Genomic DNA, 9,880 nt, shown 5'->3' with positions numbered 1-9,880 from the left:
CTGGCAAGGAGATGTCTGCTAACTATGAATGTTCTGGAAATTCACTCCTTGTTATACAAACTACTCTCTGTTGCAAGGTACCAAACAGGCACAGCCTGAGCTGAGCTGGAGACTGTGCGGCCTAGCAGCGGGGGAGGGGCTGAGCTGTGGGATAGAGTTCTGTCCTCCATCCTCTGCAGAGAACAGGACGCCAGGAAGACAAAGCAACAAAACGAAAACCCCTCCCAGGACTGCAGGAGCCTCACCAGCACTTCTTTTATAAACAGAGGACTGATTCTCTGAGCCCAACTTCGGGAGCGTTGCCAGCAAAGACTGAAATTTTCTAAATTATTCTGGGGATGGTATGTCATGGCTATAAATGTTTTAAAGTTCAGTCTTCATTAGAGCTACAAGCCGTCCGACTTGGTGTGAACACACAGATCATCTAAAGCGTTAACGACTACATGCGCTGAGACTCACTCAAATAATGTTCCTTCTGAGCCCTACATGAGTATAAAAAAAGGAGCAGATCCCACCGATGGCATATGAAGACCTGTTTCCCGACCCTGGTGTGACGAGGAATTATTTGTGTACAGACATCAGAGGATGTGGGCACACTGCAAGGGGTGTTCATATTTTTGATGCAGATGGGAAATGACAAAATCTGATAGTGACAGACACCCAGTGGAGTCTGGAAGTGTGTGTGTGTGTGTGTGTATTAAAACTTTGGGGGGCAGTGAGGAGGCTTGGGACCAAACCCCGAGTGAATCTCAGGTTTTAAAGATAGCAGAGGAGTTTATATGATGATTGTGTATACATGCATGTGTGTATGTATGTGTGTGTGCTCCCTCCCTCTCTCTCTCTCTCTCTCACACACACACACACACACACACACCACTCTAATGACTTGTCGGTTTGCCTATTGTCATGCTAACTCTACCCTCAGCAGTGTGGTCCTTCCCAAAGCTCAAGACCTAGAATAACTGATCTCATGCACCATGCACTTGGGTCAGCATTTATAAGGACGTGGAGTGTCCTGTTGGTGGTCACCCCTTTTCGACCCATACTTACCACCTTGTCTTCTTGAGGTCCTCACAGAGCCAAAGATCACAAGGAGAGTGGAGTCCAGAGCATGCTCTGGAAACCGGAGGGGCAACTTGAAAGGCCATCCTTAACTGTGGATGAGACGAGAGATTTTAAGTGAAAAAGCTAAGAGCTCTGACACCACTTAAGAGAATGGGGATGCTGACACTTTGGTTATTATTTAAAATGTAACTTTCTCAATTATTGCTTCGGGGAATGGAAATTATGATGGCTGGGGGGGGGGGGGGGTCCTGGCTACAGCCAAGTGTGCAAATTTTACCCAGTTTAGAAGCCCAGGTTTACGACCTCAAGTTTTTTCTCATTCTTGGCATTCTCTGAAGAAGGGTGGGCAGTTGCTCTCGGCTTTGACATTTAATATTAGTCCATTTCCTTCTCTTCCATCTATACAGGTATACCCCCCCCCCCAGACACGTGTGCACACGCCTACACACAGTTTTTATTATTCTTCTTCAGGCTCAGGTAAAGGTCTGGAAGGACTACTAGTTCCAGCCCCTGCCTCAGGCAACACTGGCCGGCCACATCGTAAAGAGGAAAGTCAGTGCCAGTGGGGAGTTCAAGGACTGAGTTCTCCTGGTGGCCTGTGCTCGCACTTAATCACAGGGCCAGAGAGTTCTCCTCAATGTTGAATAGATTTCCTTTGTATCCGATGCAGATTTACATTGTGTAGGGTCTTTACTCAAAGATAATTAAAATAAATTTTATAGTGAGAGGTGGAGGTTCTCAAAATCCTTCAGACTGTCTGTGGATACACTTACCAGACTGTGAATACCATGCAGACTCAGGCTGGTCGCGCGGCCGATGCTTCGATGTTCTTTGCAGAGTGTATTTCTGCCCTACCCTCCAGGTTCTTCTAAAATGAGACTGGGCTTTATGCTTTCCTGATTTATTCTTCTACGATGTCTCTTACTTGGATCTTTAGTTCTCTACTATTTTCTCTTTCTAATATTTGCTTAGTTCAGTGCTTGGCAAGAAAAAAAAAAAAGGCATTCAATGAATATTTGTGCAACGGATTAATGACTACACCTCAGCATTTCCCAGCTGCTGCTAATGGATGCTATGCAGAAGTTGGGTTCCATGGCCAAATGAACTTAAGATATCAGGTAGAACAAAGTTGAATAGGTTCCTTTTCTATAGGATTGTCAGAGAGTAAAATGTCCATGTACGTCGTGCATAGATGAGAGGAGGGTGGGCTCTAGGATGAGCTTCCTAGAGACGCTGGTTCTTAGAACAGGGCTGGGTGTAAAATGTGCGTGTTGATGTTGTCCTTGCTGATACTACTGTTACTACAGTTGTCTTTGGAGCCCTTTTTCATACAACTTCTTAGGACTAGACTTCCACTACGACATTCTTTTGGGGAAGGCTGACCTACCCTCTCTTTGTATGAAGGGGACCCATTGATTCATATGGTATTAATTAGAAATTTGAAATAATTCACTGGGGCTAGTCTGACGTTAATCTTTCCGCCATTTATAAGAATGTAGTTTTCTGGGAAATCAATTTGGTGAAACAGATGTAAGGGAGAACGCTTAATTTTAAGCAACGGAGCCTTGGAAATACCCAGCGGCACTTTGGAAACATTCAAGTATTTGCTTAAAAGTGTCAGTGTGCCAGGGACACCTAAGAAGCCTGCCTGAAGAAAGATAAAGTTAAAATGAAAAAGACCACCTGGACCCCCTTTCTGGCAACACTGCATCTTCATTTCCTTCCTGTCTTTAAAATCAGGACACCAGATTTGTAGCTCTGTCAGTCAGAACTAGCGGTACAACTCCCCGAAGTTCCTGTTTTTACGCTGAGCTGTGTCAGTATTAGATCTCATTGTGGTTTTACGGATGATTTGTCATTCATCAAGGTCCCTTTGGATCCGTTCCTGTGTCCCAAACTGTGAGCTTAATGCTCTTCCAAGCATCGGTCAATTCCTCGTCCTGGCCCGCCATTCCCAGGGAGCTCAGGGTGAGAGCCATGATGGCGCCCTCCCTCTACTCCGGGGGCTATCGTGACTTTGCCGCGTCTCCACAGGCTCCGGAGAGCCTCTCTGAGACTCCTAGACTATCATCTTTCTGTGTTGTTTCCAAAATCAACATTCTTCCCGAAGCACTAACAGACTGTGCCCGTTGCTTGCTCGGCTTATACGTGAGGTGTCATTGTCAGAGAAGGAGCTATAAGGGACCTGACAGGATTTTCTCCTATGTTACAATCATAATTCTCAGCCTACATTTCCAAAGAAACCCTTATTTGGAATAAATTCTAACACTGAACCAAACATCAAGCTTCCACTGACCACCAGCGAGGTCTCTTCCAGCCCTTTCTTCTTTCCTTCCCTCCCCCACTTCCTCCTGTTTTCCTTCCTTTATTTGTCGAGCCCGGTTTACCCATTCCCAGGCCCTGGGAAACCTCCCCGTGTCCGCGTCAGATGTAACAGCTGAGGGCTCTTCAGTAGCATTTGCCTATTTGCCAACTGACGCTCAACTTTCCAGACCGCCTTTGGCATTCTCATAAATCTGGCCAGAGAGAAGGGCCCGTTTGACTCTGGGTTTATGACTAGTAGCCCCGAAGAAAGTGACAAATTCATAAACTCACATTCCTGAGTAGGGTTTTCACACTGATTTTCTGTTGTCAGCTTTAAGAAAAAAAGATTTGAAGTTGAGTTTATGACAGCTTGTGAGGAACTGGAAAAGGACTGAAGACAAATATTTCTGGACTGAGAACATGTGTGAGGTCACTGTGCCCTCACAGCCTTCTCCTGGTAATGCCGCTGGTAATAGGAGACGGAAATCTGCAGTCTATTCCTGGAACCTCCTCTGACTCATCCCGTTATCCGGGGACGATTCTTATTATTTCTGCATTACTCTTCCATCTGTAGAATGTGGATACATGTTAATGCTCTAACCTTCAGGCATCCTTGAGTCTGGGGTTTTCTGCTGGGATCTGGCCTCCAGCAACTTCCGGGAAGCCACATTTGGAAGAGCGGCCATGGGCCGGGCAGCTAAGGCATGGAAGGATGTGGAAGGTTCAGGATCTTGGCGGCAAGTCTGGGGTCCTTGCAGAGGTGAGTGGGTATTTGTGAGGCTATGCCCAGAAGGCCTGAAACACCTCCCAAGCTTAGGATCTGGGACATATGCCAAGTCATTAGTTGCGTAATTTTTATAATGGCTTAGAGATGCTGAGGACACAGAGATTTTGAAGCTTTTATAGGGTAATAGTTTCCTTTGACTCAATGAAACATGGGCCAACAGGAAAGGGTTTGGGGGTGGGCATCACCAGCAGCAGAGATCCAGGTGTGCACGCTCAGGTTTGAGATCAGCCAAGCAGGGCACGGTGGGATTTCTTTATGCAAAGCCCTGGTTGTTGGCCGGGGGGGTCTTCCTGCAGTTGTGATGGTGGTTGTGTGAATACCGTGAGTGAGGACGTTGGATGTCTACAGAAGAGGGGACAACGAGAAGGCTCCTGGGGAACATCACATCTGACTGGAAGGGTGGGGAGAGGCGAATGACAGGTGTCCTGGGGCACATGATTGGGGGTTGTTGGCAGGGACTCGCTTTCCTGCATGCAGCAGGTTTGCAAGCTCGCCATCCGCCGGCACTGATAAGGACACTAGAATGTTCTGTGGCTTCTGCGTGTGTGATCAGACCTTACAGCAATATCTGCTCGGAAGTGAATGATTTTATAATGCCTGAAAAAGAATAAAGAAGTTTGTGATTTAACAGTGGCTCTTTATCTTTCTAGTTAATCCGTTTAACTAAGAAATGAGAGACAGATAAAATCACCATTTGCTCTGTTTCTTGTATTTCAGGAAGGAGTTGATCGAATGCAAGTCCAGGACTGAATCTTTGTTAAAGGAATAAGGACAGAGAATTCATCTCCAGGGTCCAAGTACTTGTTCTGAGCAAATGATACATCGTAATTAAACACTAATATATGAAGCACCCAGAGTTTAAAATGATTTTCGACAGTTAATTCTAATTAGCATGTGAAGACCATAAGGGCAAGAATCATTATCCACTCAAGCAGTCCACAGAGGCTGCCCCGGGCCACAGGGTCACCTTGTACATCTGCCCAGACCCTCCGGATCCTTCCTTCTCCAGAGCCAGCAGAGCTGGAGGATGCACGGAGACGCACGGGCATGCTGACAACACCTCGCACCAAGGGGACTGTGGTGGTGGAGCTGAGACGTGCGCAGCGACAGAAGTCCTGGGCTGTTTCACTCTTCCCGCTCTTCTGGAAGCCTTCCGTGGGAGGTTTTATCGCAATACTGCTATTCACTGAAAGCGTGTCCTGAGTAACAAGAAAACCCTGCTACATGTCGCTGGCACTAGGACACGGGTTGCACTAACACCCAGTGGTCTGTTATCAGGTGTAGCAGATAAGGGTGGGCCCTCGGAGCCCCATCAGCGGGATTCAAATCCCAGCTCTGCCCGCTCTGGGCTGTGACTTTTTGGGCACGTTTCATTATCCTGGGTCCCAGGTCCTCAACCAAAAAATGGGGACAGGAGAAGGGCCCTGTCTCGTAGGACTGTTACCATGATGAAATTGTACCAATAAATGTCCTGAGCTTAGCTTACTGATACTCAGCAACTTTTTCATGTGGACTGATAGCATGACTGGCTGAGCTTAGGAATAGGAATTCAGAGAGGAAGGAACTTCTCCAACGCCGGCCTGGTCGCCTCAGTCTGGGAGCTTCCCAAGGAGGGTTTGTAGACAGGCTTGACTTGATGTAAATTGCTGCTGTGGGGTCCAATGAAGGCTGAAGCTATTTGCAATGTACCGTGTAGCCACTGGAAGTGTCCATAGCTTCCTACAGGACACTGCGCTGCGTCACGTTCCCGTGAGTAGGGGAGCCGAGCGCCAGTCTGTGTGGGTTATATCTGGAATGATCCAACTTCAGGTGGAACTCAACTTGCTTAGGGACTTCGGATGAAGATGGACAACAGGTCCCTGACACAGACCCTGGCTGGCCACTGCTCCGACTCTTAGTTCCACATGTGTGCACGTGATTTATTAAGTCTGTAATGCAATCAGTATTTGTTAGAGTAAATAACATCCATTTCAATTTCTGCTGAGGAATGACCTTCTGTTGTCCTAACAGATGCTGCCCGGAGCGTAGGCACATAGATCTCCAGGTACCGGGGGTGTCGCCAGTATCCCTAATGTTAATGCAACACGACATGGGTAAGATGAGTGGCCGCGTGTACGAAGTGGCAGGAAGGAATGTGTGAAATGCAGCTGCTTTATTGGGACAACTTTCCCTTCCATTGAGTTAACTGCAGAGGCTTTTCAAGTTGTGCAAAAAGACCAAATAAAATCCAATATGCTTTGGGGAAAACAGGGATACGAATTAAGCATCTCTTCTCTTAGTAAAAACATTCTGATTATAAAAGGCTACATGCCTTCTGACCACTGAGACAGAAGCCACACTTCCTACCTTGGCCCACGGAGTTCACTGTTGCTACTTCGTCTCGGTTCCAGCCACCGCGGCCTTCTGCAAACAGTCAAGCTTTTCCACCTTGTGTGTCTGCGGCCCCTTGTGTGTCTTGGAGACACCTGGTCCTCACTGCCTATGTCATGGTCATTGCCATCTCTCAGGAAGTCCAGTGGAATTGCAGAGTCTCAGTGCTGTGAATGGGATGTGTCTCCAGTGTCTCTTCCACGGCACCCACGGGGGCATCGCGCACGGCCTGGGGCCTCCATGGTCATCGGCCTGAACCTGCTCTTGCTGTCATTGACTCATGTCGCATTTTAAGGCTGATAAAAGCATGAAATGAAATATGCTCTGCTCCAGCTCCTGTTCTCAAGAAAAATATTTCAACCTCGCCGTTGGTTAGGGCTTTATTGATTCTGAATTGGAGTGAGGTGGGAAACAGGAGTGTACTACGGGTTTGATCTGAGAACGTGGGGGAGCCAATCTATCTAAATCAGGGCTGTGCCTTCTTCCCAACTCAAAACTCGTTAGCATATCGAGAGAGACAGTTCTCCAGTCTCTCTTTCTCTTACTCTGACAAACCCACTCTGGTGGTGCTTGTCTCTCCATGTGTCTCCCAAGACTGTCGGATTTCTGGTCTCCTGTTGAGTTGGGCTGCTGGTGACTGGACAGCCGTGGCTGGCGATGTCACTGCAGGGCGTCCACGCTCTGTCTCCATGACGAGGCCTGACACTCCGCTCTGCTTCTCCCTTTTGCTTAGAAGAACGAGGGAGGGAATGTCTACAGGTAACTGGGAAGGCAAACCCACAGGGCAGGGTGCATCTTGGAGTGAGTGGAAGACACAGCTGGGCAGAAAGGGAGGGAGAGGCCCGGCTCCAGCGTTTCCAGCTTTCCTCGAAATCTCTTTATGCGATGAGACATCAGGGACCATGCCCTGCCCCAAACAGGGTCTACCATGGCCATCGGGCACTTGACTTTTACTGGAACTTTAACTGCTGCCAAAATTCATCTTTGACCTCACTAACTGTCTTTTACCTGCCCCGCCTCACCTTCTCCCCAGGGCAGCTGATCCTAAGTACATTCTTTGCAGAAAGCAGCACAGATTTAGAAACCATCCACCACCACCCCCCCGCAATTTCCTTTGTATTACTCCATTGTCAAGTCTCCAATACTGTAATTTTATCTGCTACCAAGATGCCAAGGATAAAACCATTTTCTTTGACACAGCCATTATTTTAGGGCTTCCTATGGAATCTACTCTGCTTAAACATGTTGTAGGATTGATTTTTGCACTTCTTAATGCCTTGACCTTTTAATTTACAGCACATTTTTTAAAGGAGCAGAGACGAGACTCAGCCAGTCCTTGGCTTTGTGGTGGGATTGGCTCTTCATGCTGTGGAGGAGAGTGACAGCTGCCGGTGCCAGGGGGACAGAGATGGGCAGGAAGGGGAGTGAGGCTCCCATTATTCGAAGACATTGGTGGACAATGACTGACAAGTCTTACCGAAAACACTGGGAGAAGATAAAAATGTAGCTTCCATTGTATTAGAATTTTCACCTTTTAAAAACATTCATTTCTCTCTTTTTGTCTCTTTTAGGAAAACCATCACACTTGAGGGGATGGGCAGGCTACTGCATGAGAACATTAAAGAAATGCATCCATTAATGATTGAGTGACTGTGGACATCTCACTGTGGGTGTTAATGGGTGCTGTGGATGGAGTACCAGAAGCCTCTTCATCCAGGTCTGGTAAGGGGCACGTAAGGGTGCTCCTGGAGCTTGAGTAGGATTCAGAAGTCCTATTTCACCTGGAGGTAGTGGGAATGATGCTGACAAGGAGGGCTAGCTCAGCTCATGTGTGTCGAGCACTGGGTTCAGCTATTACCTGTCTGACCTTGGTTTACTCTTCCAAGGAGACAGTTACCATTCTTAGTCCATTTTAGAGAACAGGATATCTAAAATTGAAGAATCAGACAACTTACACGAAATGGCAAAGAAGTGAAGCAATGGATCTGAAACTGAAGCCCAGGTCTGCCTGATGAAGGAGTCTGTCCAAATTCACCATCATGGTGTCTCAGGTCAAGGCATTGAAGGGTAATTCTGGATTGTTTTGTTTTGTTTTGTTTTGCATTAGGCATCGTGGGAGACAAGTATGGTGCTCTGGGCTATTTGGTAGAATCAGATTAACTCCAGAAGGCACATGGAGCGTCAGACACTTTGGGCAGCTGTGGCTGCTGCTACCACCTGCTAACCCAACATGAGCTCCTGGGTGACCACTTCTCCACCGCCCCAGGTCACTTCAGGAGGAATACAGGACAGAGTCTTACTCTGTGTTTGTAATAGAGAACTCGTATGGGGGAGAGTGGCAGGGAGCAGATGTCACTTGGCCAGATTAAAACAGGGCTAACGTGAGCAATGTTGGCCTGTGATTCCTAGAAGTCCTATGTAAACCCCTCAGGGAATCATTGGTTTCAGGAGTAGAAAGTGAGGTTGGGAAATGCTAAGATCCTCGGGCAGATGAGATCTTGGAGGCTGACTCCTGGCCAATGTTAGCCTGCATATTTTCAAGTTTATTGTGTCATACTGTTTGAAATCAACAGGCTTACAAAGTGGTGAATCTTTTGTGTTGCCTATGAATTCCCTAAAAAATACCAAATGCCTTTTGAAGTTGGGAACATATTACTGAAAATTTGTTTCAAACATTCTCTAACAGTTAGCATAAACTGCACCGAGGAAGTGGCAGTTTTATTTGGATAGAAGTGAAAAGATGGAGAAGGCAAGATGGCATCGGTCCGGCACCCACCTACCGTGTACTCAGCCATACGGGGTAAGGTAGATACTATTGTCTTCCGTTTGATGGAGGGGGAAACTGAGACTCAGGGAAGAACAGCAGAGAGTGAAGGAGGTGACAAGGTTGTTGGGCAAAGAAACAGCTAACCGGGAGAAAGCCATGATATGGAAGCTTCTAGAAAGTGCCTGCAGGAGAGGTCAATAGCGATGACTCCCTTTTCTCTAGACTTCACACAAACATCCTCTTCTGCTAACAGACTTTTTTCTCAGTCAAGATTCAGTAGTCTAGGTTCCCATTTTCTTTCATATTCAAACATGTTTCCTTAAAACATGCCTGTGCTGACAAGACTCATGTTCCAGCGTCTCCTCCTGCTCACTTATGAACCACCACTTAGGGATGGCTCTCTCCACATATGGTTGGCTTCACCCACGACAGCTTGATTATTAGAGTTTCAGTCTCACAAATCTCTTTAGTTTCCAAGTTCTTTTGGGTACTTGATTTTCCCCTTGTATGGTAATGATGCATTTTCTGGGAGAGAGGGGATGTTAATAATTTGGGGTAAGCTGAAGGAAAAGAGCAGGGCTACCACA

General features: G+C 47.0%; 1 long non-coding RNA gene across 1 annotated transcript; it reads left to right on the top strand.

Moving 5' to 3' along the window:
• The first annotated feature begins 3,926 nt into the window (after positions 1 to 3,926).
• Positions 3,927 to 9,297, top strand: LOC131833383 (uncharacterized). Its single transcript, XR_009354436.1, has 3 exons — positions 3,927 to 4,129; positions 4,874 to 7,285; positions 8,098 to 9,297. It is a non-coding gene; the product is annotated as an uncharacterized LOC131833383 (long non-coding RNA).
• Positions 9,298 to 9,880: the final 583 nt, after the last annotated feature.

The sequence above is a fragment of the Mustela lutreola genome, chromosome 6 (assembly GCF_030435805.1).
Source record: "Mustela lutreola isolate mMusLut2 chromosome 6, mMusLut2.pri, whole genome shotgun sequence".
Taxonomy (NCBI): Eukaryota; Metazoa; Chordata; class Mammalia; order Carnivora; family Mustelidae; genus Mustela; species Mustela lutreola.
This window is presented reverse-complemented; position numbering and strand designations above follow the sequence as displayed.